We start from the raw sequence: 17,874 nt of genomic DNA, 5'->3' as shown, positions 1-17,874 counted from the left end.
CAGAGGAAATCCAGCACACAGCAACACAGATGATTAGAGGGGCTGACATGATTGCTTACAAAGAATGTTGAAAATGTGTAATGCACCTAACTTGGCTAAGCAGCAGCTGGCTCAAGTGCCAGATGAAGACAAATGAGAGGAATCAGAGTGGGCATGAGATATGAGACAAATCAGGAGGTAGGAAGCATTTTGGCTGAATAGCAGCCAGTGTTATGCTGAGAAAGGTTTAGGTGATCAGCAAGTCCCGACCTTTTTCATAACAGGAATTTCTAGCATCTCAGTCTCCTCTCCTGGGAGGAACAGGATGGAAAAAGAAAACAGGCTAAATAAGAAGGGCAGACAGGTTGTGACCCAGCCTGTTCCAGGTTGTATATTTTAGGCATTAGATATAGGATGATTTTCAAAGAAAATGGTGGAAACTCCATGAAACATAGACATTCCAGTGTGCCAGTGAACGCTCCACAGGGGTCAATTAGGAAACTGTAGAAGGATGTATTAGAATGTTTATTAAGACTTGTTCCATTTCTAAATGGTAATATTTATGCCAAACACACTCAGCAAACAAAAAGAAGTTAAAAATAAAATCCAAAAGCATAATGATTTCCAGCTGTATTTACTTTCCATCTCATTTCAATGAACAGACAAAGTTGGCAGGTTTTCATGCATCTGAATCCATTGGTCAGTGAATGAACCAGTCTTAAATTCCAGGGCTAGGTTTGTGCCACATGGACTTCTCTCCAGTGAGCAGCTCCTATGACAGAATTTGCAAGTTTTTAAAATTTTCTTTCTGATTTTTTAAATTCTTTTGGGTATATGCAGCCAATTCTTCTTTCCGAGGTAATCAAATATTCAGGATATCTAAGTCATAGGAAAAGAGGTAAGAGTAATATCAATCCAAAGAACATCATGGGTACCCACTCTCTATTTAGTCTTGTCCAACAGTTGTTTTCAATCTATGCAGGTCATACAACACTATGATATTGTGTGTTACTATTGACAATTACCATACCTTCTAGTATCTTTTGCCTTTGTTCTAGTACCTAGGGATATTGCCAGTCAGGCAGTGTCCATACTTACTCTTTTCAGCCTCTCTGAATTTCAGTCTGCAGCAAAGCTACAGGTAATTTGCAAACCACGTGAACAGCTGCACAGGAGTCTAACACATAATTGTTACTGTTCTTGTCAAGTTGTGATAATGAGATTATGTGCCCAAGAGACAAGGAATGAGACATGTTTTTGTCTTTTGTAGACTTATAATATCTGGTGCTACTTACCTCATTTTCCTGCTTAAAAACCAATGAGATTAGGAGAAGTGTACTTTCTTTTCCCCCCATTCCTAAAACACTTTTTGGCAAACCCTGCTGTTGGAATGATCATGCTAACAGATTAGCATTTTTTGATGGGTTTCAGAAAGCATGTGTTTCTATATCTGCAATTTTGTGGATTCTGTTAACACAGTTGTTTAAAAGTTAAAGCAAATAATTTTAGCAGCAGGAGCATTACCTCTAGGACTCTGTCTGGCTAACATCAGTCACACAAGTCTGGAGAGAATCTGTCAACAGAAGAGTGAAGAGTTAAATTCTGTGGATGTTTGTGTGTTTGTTCCAATTGAAAACAGTATCTGTATGGAAGTAATAGAGCAGCACGTGGCCTTAAGCCTTTCTCAACAGCCAAAAAGTGCTGCATTATCTGGATTTTCTCTTGCAGACTTTCTCCCTCCAGGAGAAATCTCTGTGTACTGGATGCTCTTAAAATGAATAAATAACACTGTAAACATCCTCATAATTAACCCATCCTGCATAAAATGAGAGTCTTTCTAAAACATGCTTAACCTTGCTGGGATGTTGGTGTTTAAAATCCAACTGTGGTAGACAGCTCTGATCTGAAGCACTGTAATAAGGAGAGAATTTATAAAAGGAAACCGGTGAGATGAAAAAAAATGTGATAGATGAGAGAGAGGAGGCTAAAATCAGATTAAGACAGTTAATTTCTTTGCCCTGTCTTTCTGTTTGTCTTTGTCTTTTTTCAGGGGGATGGGGTGAGGTGGCACCTACCATGCAGTGCTCAATTTGAAGACTTAAATTCCTAAATAAATTTGTAGGAATTGTCAAGGATCCTGGCCTGGAAAATAGTGCCAAACCTATTCATCAAAGGGGCAGGTGAGAAGAGTCTGAGGTGTTTTGTTCGGTTGGTTTGTTTTATTTTGTGGGATTTTTAATGTCTTGTGAACAGTCTGAGTGGGGGCTTCATTATTAATATTTTGCACTTTATCCCATGCCTCTTGCACATATGTTTTTGAAATAACAGAGATGAAGTAAAATCGTTTTAATCTTTTCCTTTCCTGCAGTGTATTTAGATGAAAGAGTCTGCAGTAATTACCATCAGGCATCTGGCTACCCCCACAGAGTGGGCACATGCCTGATTTTGCTTGTTCTCCAAAAATGTTCTTGGATTTTTCCCTTTGCCTTTAAAGATGTGATGTTTACAGCACTGTGCCTCGAGCTCTGTTTATTGAATTTCATGCTAGGATGTGTGAGGGGGGTTAATATACTCATCCTTGTTTGTCTCCATGAGCTCTTCCCTGAGCTGCTTGGTACAGCTCACACAGCTGGCAGTAGCTGGAATGTCCAATACTGCTGCTGCACGTTCATGTCTGACAAGAGTAAGTGAAAACAGGTATTCCTGGAGAACACTGAACACTCACTCTGTCCTTGTATTTTATCTTTGTTACCAGCAGCTAACAAGGAGGACTGATGCAAAGGACATTTACAAACCAAATTTAAGAGGCTTGTGTTAAAACAGGGGAAGGGGAAAGTTCTGCTCTCTGCTCAGTGTGTATGTGTGCAGAAGAGTTAAGGCAGCTTGTCTAAAAGGAGCACATGCAATAGATTTAGTTTTAGCAAGGTAATTTTCTATGTGGAACTCCTCCTAAATATGATCTCTTCTGTCTGAATTTTGTTCTTACAACTTTAAAACTCTGATGAGAATGTTGAAGGACTTTTGCCTTGATTTATTGTTCCCTTTAAGTTGTTTAGTTTTAAATGAGTTGGGAGATTGAGAGCGTACTTAGAGGAGGTTAATCGTGGTGACTTCTGTGGCCTGTGCGATTCTGCATTGCTGGCTCTTATTTCAGCTCTGCTGACTGGCTGTAGCTTGGACACAGAATGTTAAGACTGTGCTTGGGAAGAGCTTAGGATAGAATAGGATGAGCCTGCTTGGTCCTGGGATGATTTACCCACATCACCAGGAACAAAAAGGTCATCCTGTATGACCCTGCTGTCAGTTTTCAGGCTCCACCTCAAGGAGTTCCTGAGACTGCTTGTCCTCAGTCTGTACCCTGGTGTATACTCACGTATAAACAACAGAGTGAACAAGTTTGACCTGGAAAACCACTTCAAACTTGGCTTGACTTGCAGTGTAAACATACATTCAGAGGCATTTTGAGAAACAGCCATCCATGCTGAGAATGGCTTCAAAAACTGCAGAAACTTGTACCAACTTCAAATACAAGTCTTAACAAATACTGGCTAAATACTTACAAAGTCATTGACAGGAAGAGTGTAGTATGTGAAGGATGTATTTAAGTTGAGCTTAGACTGATTAAGAGTAATTTAAGATCAATAGCTATGTATTCAAGTAGCTAATCAACAAAATATTTAGGAATAGGAACACATTGAAATTCCTAAAGGTGCAAATATAAACTTATTTAGATATTCATAACATTGCAAAAAAAAAATCCAACTCACAAACACCCTATGTCCATCTTTGAAGTTTAACTGTCTCTGTACATCTGGGCCCCCAGATATTCCAGAAATAAGAGCTGTATGTCCTGTAAACTGACTCGTTGCTAGGTAAGTGAAGATTGGAGAATTGGGAAAAGCTTGAGATAACCCAATAGTGAAATTGTAGTTGTGCATTTATATCATTGATGTGCTCTTCTTCACCAGCCAGTGGTGTAGAAAGAACATCTTTATGGTGTCCTGTCAGGCTGTCAATGACAAAAGACACTGGGCTATGAGAGCTGTCATGGAAGTATTAAAATCTCCTGTGTGCAAAACAAAACACAGAAGAAAGATTAAAAAAACCTCCTGAAAACACTTTTCTCTCCTCCCCCTGCTTCCTAACCCTAACCCCCACCCCCCCCCCCCCCCCACCGGTTCCCCGTAAGAAAAGCTACTTTTTCATCACTCCGGCATTTCTCAAATGAAGAAACCACTGATTTCTCATCTTGTGTTATTTTTCTTTAACAGCGTTCTAGGATACTAAAGTTAGCACGTATCATCTTGTGTGAAAAAATCCAGCCCACTACAGAATTTGAGAAAACTGTCTGTATTTTAATTTATTTCAAGTAAGTTATTTATTTAAAGTAAGTAAATTTACCACGTTTGGGGATTTTGCTGTTTGTTTTTTTTTCTCTTGTGTAAGAAGCCAACATAAGATCAGGAATATAAATGTTTGTATTCTTATGTTAGAACATATCCTTTAATGTTTGTACTGTATTTCAAAGCTGAAGGAATAGTGAAGTCTAATTTACAATTCATTAGCTAAGAATATGTTCATTAAGTTCTGTAAAAGTAGAGTTTGCCCAAAAGGCAGTGGCTGCAGCAGTGGGGAGAGGCAGCTTAAGAATCTTCTACAGACATCTTCCTCTAAATCAATGGCAAAAGAAAGATAAACTTTCCACCTCATTTTTTGGTGAGCATGCACACTTCTTGCACACATGAGTGGTTTGACCCTAACCAGCAGATAGCTTCCAGGCAGCAGAGATGGAGATGCCAACATCCAGCAGCTGTGATGTGAGGAACCAATGCGGCATACTTATCTTAGTTTTAGTATTGCATCTGTGGATTGGTGTCTAGGTAACTCACTTTGGAAAAATGTGACCTGATCTGCCTTCTCTTACACTTTTTCTGTGAAAGTGGACCACTGCTGTTTCATTACTTGTTCAGTTTTTGTATGATATAGTCATAATGTGACTGCAGTCATGTAAGAGGTTTTGGGAGGGCAAGGACATGTCTATACAAAGAGATTTAAGTGCTTGTGCCGTTTTACACTTGTGCAGGTTAACATGCTTCATTTCAGCTTGGAGTTGCATTATAGTTCATGAGATGTTCACAAGTACAGATGACTCAATCCAACTGGCAACATTTTCTGATTTTGTTTTTGTTAATGTTCCATTTCACTGTGTGCAAGTGCTGCTGAAGGAGTATTGTGTAGGTGGAATTACTTAAAGGTTAGTAAGCGTGATGTCACCTAATAGGACTGTTTGTTTGGACTCAACAGGATAGCTAAGCAGTAAGGTATGTCTGATTTCTTTCTTCAAGCAAAACTGATGTGAAAAAGTTCTCAAAATACAGAGTTTTTCACACAACACATGGAAAAGATGGACAGTAAGAGAACAGTTCTGAGATTAGAGAACCAATTTTATGTACAAAATTGTACACAGAAAACAAAGCCCAACCCATTATCTTTATCCACCCTTACTCAAATTGATCACTTTTTCTCCCAAGAATAATTGCATTAAGGTATTTTGTTTTTTTCCCCAAAATCACAGGAATTAAGATGCTTTTGATTAATTGGTGTCCTAACTGTTAAAAAAGTGATGATGAGTCTCTGAGAAAGACCTTCAAAAAAGATGTAATAATTTCTTGTAAGTTTGTAACCTCTTTGCTCTTTTGACGTGCCAGTATAAATTTTAAGAGGGACGTCCCTTAATCAAGTCCCAGACAAGTGTCTCTTTGGAGACATATGCACAAACAGCAGGGATTGATAATCCTTCTTTGCTGAAGTATTAAGTAAAATTGAAAAGAACAGAAAAATATGAAAGAATAAATTAGCCAGGAGAGTTGAAAAAAGAGGAAGGGGAGAGGTAGGTGAGAAAGACATGAGCATGAAGGAAGGAAAATAGTCTGAGAGGAAGGAACTGAGAAGCCTCAAGGGAAGTAATCTTTGACACTCATAAAGTTATCATTTTCAGTATGATTATTCTGAGACTAGTATCTGAGGCTAAGAGAGTCCCAAGTGCGTGTGTTGAGATGTTCTGTGGTTGGGTTTCTCACGAGGGGTGGGTATTGCTGAGTGCAGGATACTCCCCTCAGCTGGTGAAAGATATGTCAGAAGTGTACAGGTTGTACAAACACACATCCAAGATACTGGAAAGCACTCGCTGCCAAAGTTCCTTTATATTCTGAAAGCGACCAACTGGAAACCATAATACACTCTGATGCAGAATTGAATAAATCCTCTCAATGAAAGTAATCTTGCTGCTAGGCTATGGAAATGAGGTGAGGAGAGAAATCTCCCAAACTAGCTTAAGAAAATGCAGTTTTCATTTTTCCAAATTCAAATACAAGTTTTCTTTATTCTTGATAAGGCTGATTTTTTTTTCCCAGATGACATGCTATTAAGGTGGGCTGCCACTACACTGTCTACTGCTTCCATCCAGGTCAAAGACTTACATCTCTGAGGTACTCTGACAGCAGCCTGGGGCTTTTACCTTGGAGTGTAATGACAAGACATAACTATATTTCAGGGGATCAGAGCAGAGAAATAAAATATTGAATGCATCTATGCAAAGTTACAGAAAACCTGCAAACATTTAGTAGTCCAGTGAATAAACACTTTGACAGGACAAGGCATGAGTGTTTCTAGCAAGATTCTATTTAGGATGAGCAACTTTTACTGGGGTTAACCATCAAATTGGTCAAAATATCTTTGCTACTTTCCACACCATATATGCACACCAAGCCTTTGTGATTCAGCACAGAAAATCTAAAAACTGTTGACACAAGGCCACTGTTTGCAGAATCATTTCCTGGGGTATAATCAATGTTGTAGCCATGCTGTCAATTCACTCATGGTGATCGAAGGGGCAGAGTAAGAGTGAAGCCAAGTACATGAAGAGTGATCTTTTTCCACACTTCCCTCTTCATTTTTGAATAACCATGTTGATATGTTGTTCTGCTTGACTGCTGACATCTACCTCTGTCTCGGGGTGGGAGGGACAGTGCAGATCTACTCATCTTTGAAGAAAAGAGATAGGATATTGCATTTCAGGGCACCAGAACCATTTTGCTGCTCTGAGGTGCACTAATATCACGCTCTTTTACTACAGCCCTGTGACCTCTTCTCCCTGGTTTAGTTGCTCAGTATTCTAGCAACTTACCCCTCACTCATGGTTTTTGCATGAACCTACCACTGTGTGACTTTGGACAAATTTTCATTTTTCCCAAGATGCCAATATAGTACCAAGGTAATATACAAGATCATTTGCTTTAGAAAAATCAGGTCTTAATCCCTTTTATTTGGTAAGCCCTTCCCTGTTATAATGCTTCCTATAACTGGTGAGGGTATTTCCTTTACAAACATAGTTTTCCAGGCATCTATAATTAAATCTAAGATTGTACTGATACATTGCAAAAATAAGTTTTTGTCTTGAAGTTACAGAGTATTTATCATGACTTAAAGGAAAACTACTTCCCAATTTTCCCCTTAACTGTTTTAGGTTTTAAGTTTTTTTTTTTCTTTCTTTCTTTTTTTTTTTTTTTTACTCCTGGGAATTTGCAGTTTATGTGGCATGGGTAAATGGAAGTTAGATATCCTAGTAACCAGTGGAGAAGGTGTCCAGTCAGTTTTTGTTTCTGACAGTACTGCTGAGAGTTTTCCCTCTTATTTGTCATAAAAAATCTTTTGTGCAGTTCTCCTCTTCCTTTAGGCTTTAATCCAGCAAAACACTTCCAACACTAAGTGGTCTCATTTGCTTTCAGTACCAATATTCACAGACTTAACATAAAGCATGTGTTGGAGTGCTTTCCTGGGTCAGGGACTGCATTACTTGAGCTGCATATCAAATCTGCTTGTATGCTATTCTAGAAGTTTCATAAACCCACAGTACCAGCTTTTCACTGTACTTAGTATTTTCGCACAATACACGTGTGCAGAAGATTGCAGGTTAATGAAAACTTGTGAATAGCCACACAAATGTGCACCTAGCTGTGCTTGTTAGAGCTGTGATATTCAGGGAGTCACTTTTCATACAGCTGCGTTTGAAAAGAACAAACTGCATCTTTTCCTCCAATTTGTTGTGTTTCATTTTGAGATTTCAGAATGAAATCTCAATAAAGTATTGAGATTAAAGTATAAAAAAAGAATAAAGAATTCTTTATAAATAAAGAATAAAGTAATTAAAACAGCCAGTCTTTGCCTACAATTGTTCAGGTTGGGCAAAGTGATTAGTTGTGAATTTCCCACTGAAAGCACCAGTGCATACTAGCATTACTTGAACCTGATCCCTGGTTTGCTGAGGTCTCGCCATCTGTCTACTTTAAAACGATTTTTAAAAATAAATAAATAAAATTGTCGTATCTTTACAAAAGGTTGAGAAAATAATTTTTGAATAAAGAGGCAGGTTTGGGCAGCCCTCACTCGTGTCAGCAGTAAGCTGAGGGCTTTCCTCATTCGACTCCACGACCTCTCTCTGCAGCATAGTGTGGACGCAGGGCATGGTGGGGACTGGCAGTCCTGTCCCTGGTCAGGTCCCTGCCCTGCGAGCACCTCTGGGTGTTTGTTATCGCTGCTCAGGCTCTCGGTATCCGCACACACGTGCGGGCACAGCCCAGGGCTGCCTGAGCCCGGGCATGCCGAGAGCGTGTCTGGGCTGCAGCGTCAGGATCAGGGCTAGGTAAGCAGCAGAGCTATGGGGAGGCGCCCAGCAAGAAGCCATGGAGCGATGGCTGCTGCTGTCCCTGAGCTGCTCTGCCCAGCGGGACCCGGCTCCGGGAGCCCCTGGCACACGGCAGCGCCAATTCCCCACGCCAGGAACAAACCACGCACTTATCTGTGCTCGGGAGGGGAGGAATTACCCATCCGTGTGACACAGAGAGGGAATTAGTCTCAAGGTCAAGTGTTCCCTGAGTCATTTGAAGCACTGACTTGTGCTGATCTCACCTTCTATTTTTGCCATTTGGTTTTTTATTAATAATATTCTAATGAGAACTGACAGCTCTGGTGTGACATTTGGGATAGCTCAGATCTGAAATAGTTACCTGGAAATAATTAACTGACAAGGAGACTTCAGCTAAGATTTCTGTTAGACAGAAAAACCCTCACCAAAATCCTGGACACAAAGTGGATTTTCATCCAATATGCGCTAATTGCATTTTTAAGTACCACATTGAAAAAAAAAAAAAAAAAAAAACTTAAATAAAAACAGACAAAAACCCACAGCCAGTTAACATCATGTCCTGCATGGGCAATGCTCCAGATGCTGCAGAGAGAGGTAGTGGAGTCAAATGAGGAATGCCCTCAGCTTCCTACTGACACGAGTGAGGGCCGCCCAAACCTGTCTCTTCATTCAAAAGTTATTTTCTCAACAAACAAACAAAACCAACCTTATTTCTAGTTAAACATTTTTCTTAAAAGTTTTAATTTTCTATTTTATCAACAATCATTTTGGTTTTCAGTTGAGAGCTTAGTTGAGACTCAAACCTGAAAATTCTATTCCAGTTCTCAGTATTGTCGATATTTTGATTTTTATAATACATGTTTCAGTGGCCACTGTTCCTGAGGGGGGGGAGAGTAATCCCTCTTTTGCATGTTTGAAGAAATGCTTTGACCTCACAATTTCCAAAATAGAAAAACATTTTTAAACCAGGTCTTTCTTTCCTTGAAATTGCATATACAAGATCATACAGATGAAAAAAACAAACAAAAAAAACCCAAGAAAAGCCCCATGATTTAACTCAAAGCATTATTTAGAGCTGGGACCGTACCCTGCATAATGACAGTGCAGCTGTGGTGTCTTGTTCAGCAGGAAACTGAAATAGAATCAGCCTCTACTTCCCGCAAAACCTCCTGTGCTCTCTAGGGCAGCATAATCAGAAGTCTTAGCAGCCTTCACCAGCCACTAAACCAACTCTAGTTCTGTCATAATATAGAAATATCAGCTATTTTACACCATGACGGGCATGGTGCTGGTGACCCAGAAGATGGTGAGGTGCTACTGACTTCTTTTGAGACATAGTTAAAGTTTGACCACTTTTATCAACAGAGGTGATGGAGGAGACAGTTTCAATATGTGTTACTGTGGTTAAAATTCTAGTTTTACTAAGTTTGTTCTTGTTGAATTTTTCAGTAATTGCAGATACATCTGTATTTTTCACTGCTTGTTGTGGTGAGGACAGGGCTGAAGTGATCCAAGAGAGGATCTTTATAGTCTTCTCTTTTTGTTCTGTAATGTGCTATCTTTGGCAAAGAGAATCATGTCTTATTCCTTCATGGTTGATGAAATGTGTCTATAAAATGTGATTTTCAAGGTTCTTCTAGCATTGTTCTGAATTTGAGATCTTTGTTTTCTTTCTAACTCTGGATTTCTAACAATCCATTCCAAAATTTTGTGTCTACTGTCATCTCCCAGAAAGGGAAAAACTTTGTGAGAGTGAATTTACCACGATAAGACTGAGTTAGGCTGTACATTTAATGTGATTAATGCATTACATGTTTAGCCAAAGTAGTGTGAGGAATGATGGCAGATGGTGATGCAAGATTCAGCTGGGGAGGCTGTGTGAGACCCTGGGATTTAGTGAAGAAGACACTCTTGGCCTCTGTTAAAATAAAGAAAGTGGTGTGTTCACTATAATTAACAAATGTAACAAATACATTTTAGATTTTTAGTCAGCAAATGATTTTAGACAGCATTTTTGTGTTAATCTCAGATGTGGTTTGAAGTTTTTACATTAGAATCTGTTGAGTAGCTGACCATGGCCTGTCAAATATATCTCAAAGATATTAAGTGTTATCTCTGCATGAAGACAAAAATAAAAACATACTTCCTTTCAGTCCCATCCCAACTATCTGGGTATTTGCCTCAGGCTTCAAGGTCATTACCCACAAAATGTGAAATTACTGCCACTAGCCCAGTGATTAGTGTGAGCACTCCCTAAACCAAACAGTCAGAGAACATTAGCTAAGTTTGGCGAACCACCCAGTTAACATTTTAAGCTAACTTGTTTTTTTCTGAGGTGGATTAGGAGAAGCTCCTGTGAAGCAGGTCTCCCAGCAGAACAGTGTGTTTGTGACACACACTTTGTAACTTTGAGGGAGTGGTTTCCAGCAGGTGGTAAAAACAAATTGGAAATACTGTGGAATAGAAGACATGTTTTTTAGTGTTGGTATCTGAAGGGTGACCAAATATCTGCAGTCTCCAGAGCCCAGCTTGATTTGTGTAAGATGGGAGATAAGAGCTGCTGAGGGGGAGACAGAGATGGGATTTGTGGAAAGGTATAGCTTGATTTGTGAAGGTGTTTTTCCATGATCTCTGTCTTGCACTCACATAAGTGTTCCATCTCCCATGTGCCTCTGTCTTGAAGCTTGCCTCTTCATCTTCCTGACCCTTGTGTCTGCAGCAGCTGAAGATGCAGCTTTTCCTAGCTGATGCCCCCATGATTGCCACCCACTTTAAATCAGGGCAAGAACGTGTTTGAGAATTCTGACTCTGCTCTTCCTCCTCTCTCCTCTATACATCACCTCCAACTATTTCAAAGTTGGGAGTCTTAACAAGCTGAAGCCAAAGGTTTGAAACACAGATAAGAAGACAGAGGATGTTTATGCCTGGGGAAAGCAGAGGTATATATTTTTTATATTGTTTTTAATATTTTTTCTCTTAGTTGTACAAATCCTGCCACTTTAAAGTGGGAAGTTTATTCACTTTTAAAGAGAATGGTAGCTCTTGCATTGGGTATGCCTGCAAAGCATTGTAAATCATTTATGTCACTCTTCACACTTCAACCATTCTAAGGTTTCTTCATTCTGAGATCAAGGGGCGTGCTGGGACAAAAAACTTTCTCACTAGCAATTTAAAGAGGATCTGAGAAACACATGCATTCTCAGTTGTCACAGCATAACCCCAGATTATCTGAAAGTATGTGAGAAAGGCTGAACAGAGATACAAGCACAGGGGAAGAAAGTAAGCCTCCCACACCTGATTTTCACTTTCCTTGAGTCAGACAGATGAAAATCATGCCCATGTCATGTCTATATCATATCTGATGTAGTTAAAGCTTTGAAGAGTTGATACTCTAGTGTTAACCTTAACCTGACTGACAGAATCTTTCCTGGAGTTGACATGAGCAAATATATCAAGAAGAAGATAAATTAATCACTCTGGTGAGCTTCATTAGTACCATCGTGGGCAAAAATGAGATTGCATCTACCACACTAACCAGGAATCCATTATACTGCTCCTGTAGAGGGGTTGTGCTTGAGGGAAGAACAGATAAAAATGAAAAAAGTGGATTTGGGGAGTGAAAAAATCTTGACACTAAGTGAATTCAGGGGGGGATAGTTAATAGGACAGATGACTGTGTTCTCTCTTCTGGAATCAAAAGTACATTTGCTCTCTGAATTCACCAAAAAACATGAGCCTTCTGCTTTCCCCCAACAAATCAAGACAAATTTATGAGAAATTTATGAGAACCTCTGGAAACAGTAGAAACTCCTAAAGGAAGTTTGAGCCCTGACCTTTTCTCAAACTGTCTGTATAGATGTGATCATTGCTGTCTTTGCAGAGCAAAACCACCCCTTCCTGCATGACACCAGTAAGAGCTGCCCCAATGTACATGTGGGTCTGCAGTGTTTATGTAGACTAGTGACTTTGCACTCCAAAGGGTACAACCTGATAGGGATGTCAGATTAGTTGTATGCCATATAAACAAGACATATCTAACATTTCCTACCCAAAGCATTTGAAAAAAGTACTGCTTTATTTGCTTTACAAAAAAAAGTGTGTGCTGAAACAAACAAGCTGAGTGGCTATGGGGCTGGAAAGAAAGTTCATGACAGGCTGAAAAGAGAAGATCTGGTTTCCTGATACCCTGGGTAGTTACTAGTCACCTGAGCTTGGCACACCAACCTTCTCTTTCCTCGTGTCCTAGAGCATAGTGCTCTGTAGCCTCCAGAAGTTCCACACCAGTGAATGGTAATGGAAGCCCTGCTGAGCTACAGCTATTTTTTTTTTTTTTAACTTGTGTGTTTTAAAATCCTGGTGAAATGCATTCCCATTATTTTGGCTTTATGTTTTCAGTTCCCTCATCTGTAGCATCTTCTGAATATTCCTTATTCTGGGGAAATATTTTTTATTAAAACTACAAACTAAACACATGTGCTGGGTCCCTAGGCACTTGTAGGAAAAAGTGGAGACTAGTATATTTTATGTATTGGAGGGATAACAAAATAGCAGAGGCTGCAGCATGCAGATATATTGTTAGGTGAACTACAGATCCTCGTTGGATGCAAAAGCTGTGAAAGATGAGGACTCTCTAGAAAAGCAAAAGCAGTCACATAGGAGTTATTTACCAAACAGTAAAAAGTGGGATTTGTGAAGTGTCATGCTTTTTTGCCTTAACATTGGTTTTGGAGCCTTGATGGGGGAGGAAGAAGATATAAAATGAAATTAATCTGATCATCTGTCAAAACGTTTAAGTGAAGGAAAAATATATGGAGATCTGCCTGAATCATCAGAAAATTTGATGGACTGGGTTTGGTTTTCCTCCATGACTAAGGAGTTATAACTCATGACTGCCAAGTGAGAAATAGCCTATTGTTCTTTGTTGAAAACTGGAAACAAAAAGGTAACCACATTTCTGAACATTTTATTTTCTTGGAATATTAATGCTCAGTATAATGTATTATTACTTCAGCTGCCCAAGGCTCTTAGGACTTTTTTAACTTACAGAATGAGCTGATATAAATATCAGTATTGAAAGAGGTCTTCTTCTTGTTCTAAACTGTACAGAATGTTCAGGGCAGAAGCACATACCTAGCACACACAGCTGTACAACCCTGTCTGTCACTAGCTGAAAAGGGCCCATTTTATTCCAAGTCAAGAGGGATTTCTGACTCGGTGATGTCTTCAGGACAGTCAGTTTAAGCAGTGAAATCTGAGCTCTTCACTCTGTGAATGTGTCTCTAGGCTAAGGATCTGCTTTTCTAATATATTTCTTAAATTTTCTTCTGCAGGTACTGGCACCACCAGTTGGTCACATACTGGGGAAGAAGAGGATTTCTTGCTCCACCAGAAAATTTTCTGAGCTTCTATGTCCTTGCTGTAGATTGAGTATTGATGCCTTGTCCCACACACAGTGAAGTCAGATACCCCCATGGAGCATCTGAAGCACTGTTTATTGATACACACTCTAAGGAGAAAGCTGCATTGCTATTTCACATTCTCTCTCCTAAACTGGTACTGGGTTTTCCAGTCATGCCCACATGTATGCCTGTGTTCTGGACCCCACCAATAAGGAGCTTTCTTCCCCCACCTGTTGATGAAGCAGAGGGAAGAGAGCTTATGAGTGATTTTTAGCTGAAATGGCACCTCCCAGACATTTCAGACATATGGGTGAATAAGCTGTGACTAATAGTAATTGTGTTGTGTGATATTAGAGGTAATGCACAGAGAGCATTGTGAGTGAAGATGTTGCATCAGGTTATCTCAATTTTCTCTTGTAAGGCGTCAAGGGCAAGCCACATGTAGCACTGATTATTAACTGTGGTGTGACTTGTACACCAGGATTGTGAATGCTAATGAACCACCCTGTTGACCACAATAGAACTGATGTTTCATATGAATCTGATTAATCTTTCTTCTTTATCTGTGCTGCAAGAAGTTTTTTGATCAGGAGAATTAAAACCTGGCTCTACTGCTGTTAAGGACCATGAGAGGTACAGAAGCATATTTAGAAAAGTTTACTGAAGGACTGTGTGAAGGCAGCATTCATGAGAGTAGCAAGGTAGGAAGAGATGAAAGAATTTAAAAGAGGACACATCCTCTCACCTACTACAGAGAGAACTGATTCTTGTCTTCTGACTGATGATAGGGCATGTGGCAAAAATGTCATGATGTAATAAAATATTCCAGAAATTCAGGACAAGAGCTTTTCTGAGAAGGTGGGCATAGACCTGACTTGAATGAATGTTGCTAGTGTTTGCCAACAAACTGTGAGGTAGTAGGCAAATCTGGGATACAGAGAAGGGGCAGCACTAGCAAATAAAAAGGTGTTTACATTTGTCAAGCAACCAAAAACTTATGAGGAAAACAAAGCTGGGAATACAGGCAGGAATACTTGAAAAACGGGTATTTGCTGTTCATTGATATTAACACATAAAAATAAAGATACTGGGGTTTTTTAATTTTCCACCATCAGGTAGTACTTTCTTTCCTCTGCCTTCCCATTTTTTTACAATTTTTTTTTCCCTTTACATCTACACTTACTATTTCCAAAGGGCTGCCTAAAGTGGCTAAGGAAGCTGTTTACATTTTTCTACATTCCTGACATTAGTTAATATTTAGAGGAGCCACTCTTGAGGCTTCAGAGGAGCCTATATTTGAACACAGAGCTTTCTGCCAAATACATCTGGCAGAAAGGTTACCAATATATTTGGTTTTGAAGACAAGCACCTGCTTGGGGCTGAAATGTTGACATTTAGTATCTTTGCATGTGGTGTGTTTGCTGCTCTGCTGTATACACAGGCTGCATGCATGTTGTGCTGGTAAATATTTCTTCACTCTCTGTCCTGGAGTGCAAAATTGTTTAGCTGTAGAAAAGGGATAATTCGCAATTGCAGTGCACTCCTCTGTTCCAGCAGTGATAAACATTTGACTGCCATTATATTCAGCTTGGACTATTTGTAAATACTCTGCGCTCTCCATGTGTGAGTAGTCATCACTGTAGTAATCTAGGTTCATCTTGCAAACTTTTATCCGTAAAATTAAACCCACAGGCCTTAATGGAACAAAATGTGTGAGGAAAGAGTTCCAACAGGCACAGCTGAAGAAACAGGCCCTTAGAGAATGATGAAGTATTTAGAGTCTGAGATAATAAAGTATGGTGTAGCACAAATTTCTCACGAGTAGATGGTATTGTGTTATGAAAATTAAAGTGCCATTCCTGGAGTACCGGGCTGTGTGATACAGAATTTCTGGGACATGCAGTGGCAACTAACATGCTTTTCAGATGGAGTCAAACTACATTTTGACAAACTTTAAGTATTTCAATTTTCATAGTTTTTCTTTAAAATTATATGTTAGGCAATGTGTATGAAGCAGTTGTCATATTCCTGATGAAATAAAATCTCTACTTTTGTATTAAAAGCTCATGGTGCCTGTCCTGGTATTAAGAGAAGATAGAAACACATCAGTCAAAAACATCTGTTACTTGTGGTGCATTAAAAAGTGCCTGGTCTAAATACACATGTTTACAAGGTTAGATTTCAGCCTAATTTGGAAGTTTTTAAAGCTTTCAAAGTTGAGGTTTTTACTGAGGCTTAGGCTCATCCCTTAAAAAAGATACATGATTCTGGTTTAGTTTACAGGAATGAACTCTAAAGCCTCAGTAAAACATCCCCTTAGCTTCATGAATCAAAATAGGTTTGCTGCCTCCTGAAGTCTTTCAATCCTTGAAAAGTAAATTGTCTAGAGTTACATTTGTGAATGAGTCTATCATTCAAACAATTGCAAGAAGAGTCTAAGTTGACTGGACCAAGAGTTTAACTACAAATAAATTCAGCCACCTGCATTAGCAGCCAAGGACTGTAGGTCTCTCCAGTGAGACCTCATCTGCAGTGCTTGCCCTGAGGAAGCCTGTCAGATCCCACAAGAACTGTTTTCAGACTGATAGGTTGCCATTGTTAGTCCTTGATCGTTTAATCTCTCCTGCACAGATGGGTGAGAGCCTTGCTGGAGGGCTGGGGGAGCAGGATGGGAATGGTGGTACCCATGTGCTGGATGTGGATCATTAAGGCCAGCATTAGCAGATGATGTGGGGCTCAGGTGTCTTCCTGGTGGGATACACAAGTAAATCATTTATATAAATAAATAGTCATCCAAGACAATTAGCAACCATAAAGTGAAGTGTGGTGTATGCTGATCTGCCTGTCTCCCTTGCTTACAAAGCCAAACTCTTTTAAACAGGGCTGTTAGGGGGTTGGTTGGTTATTGGCCCTGCCAAATCAGAAATTGTACTTTGGCTCCGTAGGAACAGATTGGTTGTGACTGCAATCATCCCTGCCAACCCTCTCTAGTGTATTCCCTCGGATAATGACCCTTGGAAGATGTAAATTACCTCAGATCCTGTGACAGCATTGCTTGTGTCTCTTCAGCAGCTGTGCTGTTAGCATGGATGTGTATGGATTAATGGTATCTTCGTGTCTCCTACATGGCTGTCATCATACGCAGCAATGGAGAGCCAAAACATCCCAGATCATGGAATCTTCGGTACTTTTGTTTCTGAATGAAGAGGGACTCATGCAAATCAGCTCTGGTGTCTTTGTACTACTCAGTGTGCTCCCATCTGTAAGGGTTTACAGGCACTAATGCCTGGAGGCAGCTTTTGTCCTTGTAAAGGGTAGTGATGCAGAGATGGGGCTGCACATGTGGTAATCCACCCTGTGCGTGCTGGAGAGCATTGTATGGAGAGCTGCATGGAGTCAGCCAGGACCAGCTCTGAGCCTGAGCTGGCTCCACACAGAGCAGCACAGAATGTCTGCACTGTGCTCCATGTGTTTTCAGGTGCCTTTTCATATGGACATTACCAAACTGTTCCCACACCTGCACCAGCTCTGCATGCAGTTAGGGCCACATAAACACAATTTGGTGCCTAAAATAATAAGCCAGTCTGGACATTAACAGCCTCAGCAGGATTTGCATCCTCCACACAGACTCCATTTCCACATGCACAGAGGTCTGCTACATGCCTTTGGAGCACTAAATCTGTGCCCACACTAGAAAACAATAAAAGTGCAATCATGCCAGTTAACATTACATTTTCATTCAGTTTTCAAATGTGGAACAAGATTTTTAGATACATGTATTCAGTTTCATTT

The 17,874-nt window shown here is 39.8% G+C and overlaps 1 long non-coding RNA gene across 1 annotated transcript; it reads left to right on the top strand.

Annotated features, from left to right (window-relative positions):
• The first annotated feature begins 2,048 nt into the window (after positions 1-2,048).
• On the top strand, positions 2,049-16,230 carry LOC141728275 (uncharacterized). Its single transcript, XR_012579175.1, has 4 exons — positions 2,049-2,159; positions 4,251-4,348; positions 11,541-11,622; positions 14,014-16,230. It is a non-coding gene; the product is annotated as an uncharacterized LOC141728275 (long non-coding RNA).
• The last annotated feature ends 1,644 nt before the right edge of the window (positions 16,231-17,874 follow it).

The sequence above is a fragment of the Zonotrichia albicollis genome, chromosome 2 (assembly GCF_047830755.1).
Source record: "Zonotrichia albicollis isolate bZonAlb1 chromosome 2, bZonAlb1.hap1, whole genome shotgun sequence".
Lineage (NCBI taxonomy): Eukaryota > Metazoa > Chordata > Aves > Passeriformes > Passerellidae > Zonotrichia > Zonotrichia albicollis.
Note: the sequence above shows the minus strand (reverse complement) of the source record. Positions and strands in the feature narration are given on the sequence as shown.